This window comes from Lipotes vexillifer, unplaced genomic scaffold (genome assembly GCF_000442215.2).
Source record: "Lipotes vexillifer unplaced genomic scaffold, Lipotes_vexillifer_v1.1 scaffold1232, whole genome shotgun sequence".
In the NCBI taxonomy this organism is placed as follows: Eukaryota; Metazoa; Chordata; class Mammalia; order Artiodactyla; family Lipotidae; genus Lipotes; species Lipotes vexillifer.
The window spans coordinates 474,201-476,274 of record NW_006785089.1 but is presented as its reverse complement, the minus strand read 5'-3'; positions in this window follow the sequence as shown (position 1 = coordinate 476,274).

The following is a 2,074-nucleotide window of genomic DNA, read 5'->3' as shown; positions in this document are numbered from 1 at the left end:
AAGCCTGGATGAGCAGATGAAATGCAGAGGGGCCAACAGGAACACTAAGTTTCAGTCTATCAGACTGCAAAACAGCAGAGATATTAAGCCTCCATGTCATAGCTGCTAAAAGAATCACTAGAACATTATCAAGCTTTAGGATGCTTTGAAAGTACAAACTGATACATGCTAACTCCTATGACTAGGTTAAGGTTAAAGACATACCCACAACACTCCTCTGCTCAAACCACTGAACAATCACTAGGCCTTAAGTAAATGCAAATAAATCAACAAATGAAAATAATCCAGGTAACTGAAGTTTAAGTGTGGCAGGAGCTGAAGACAAAGCTCTTTTCTATTAAAAAATGATTCATTCCAACTCATTCACAGCTCCCAAGACACCAATTTTTATCACTGCAATATGATTTTATGCAAATCATATCAAGTGATTCAGCCACTACTTTAATAACGTACTCTACATAAAATAAACATATTAAATGTCATGCTTATAAGCACCTTCAGTTTGTGCTGCAACAGCAAGAAAAAAATAACCATAGATTCTTTTAGAAGGTTGAGTTGTTTGAGAGAATGATTAAACTAATTCTTTAAAAAAATCTTTTAGACCAATCTAGCTGAGCAAATTACACTTCCGTAAAGATGAAGCAGTCTATAGCACGAGAAACACAGCATACTCATTGGCTATAGCTTCTACTCCTGGAATTTTACACTGGAGACCTGAAAACAGAATAGTTTAAGTCTATAATAGTCCATTATGAGACTTTCCACATGCATAAATTCTCAACATTTCATAAATACTGTAACTATGAAAAAATCATTCATGTCTTACATTTAGAAAATGGACCCTTGTGGAATACTGCCTTTTTCAACCTCAGCAAACATAAGTTAAATATTTATAAAACAAAATTTACTGAAACTATTTCAATTCTTGTGGGAGTAGAATAGACACTTAAAAAGAATCAGCCTGAAGTAGTGTTATGTGTATTGACAGTACACATGCAGGGCTTCCCTAGTGGCGCAGTGGTTAAGAATCCGCCTGCCAATGCAGGGGACAGGGGTTTGAGCACTAGGTCCGGGAAGATCCCACACACCGCAGAGAAACTAAGCCTGTGCGCCACAGCTACTCAACCTGGGCTCTAGAGCCCGCAGGCTACAACTACTGAGCCCGTGTGCCACAACTACTGAAACCTGCACGCCTAGAGCCCATGCTCCGCAACAAGAGAAGCCACCGCAATGAGAAGCCTGCGCACCGCAAGGAAGAGTAGCCCCCGCTCATCGCAACTAGAGAAAGCCCGTGCACAGCAACGAAGACCCAACACAGCCAGAAAAAAAAAAAAAAGTACACATGCATATGCAACAACTCTCTATAGAAATATTAAAACTGATTTACTAGTTTTCAGCTCACACCACAGTATAATAAACACAGGCTGCAGTTGATCTTATCAGAATTATTCAACTAACCGATTGATACCATCAACATTAATTTTGGTTTTTAAGAGAAAGAAAAATAAAGCAAGCTAAAAATATCTACTGCTCAGAAAACCTCATCTCATACATAATGATTAGATAATGAAAACAATACAGAAAGGGACACAATAAAAAGTGAAAAATTTCCTCAATCAACCCCATCCCTTTCTCCAAAGGCAGGCACTGTTAACTTTTCCTGCTGTTTCCTTCTAGAAAAAGGGAGAAAAAAAGTTTAATAATGTAATGACTAATGTATGCAAATGTGCACATTTTCACGTATTTAACATTTCCATAACTTGACTTTATACCTATACAAGCATACCTCATTTTACTGTGTAAATACTGTGTTTCTTTTTTTTCTTTCCCCCAAATTGAAGGCTTTTGCAACCCTTCGTCAAGCAAGTCTTCCAGTAGCATTTGCTCACTACATGTCTCCGTTACATTTTGGTAATTCTTTCAATTTTTAAAGTTTTTCATTATTCTTACATTTGTTATGGTGGTCTGTGATTAGTGATCGCTGATGTATCTACTGCAAAAGATTACCACTCACTGAAGGCTCAGATGATTGTTAGTGTTTTTTTTTTTTTAATTTTTATTTTATATTGGAGTA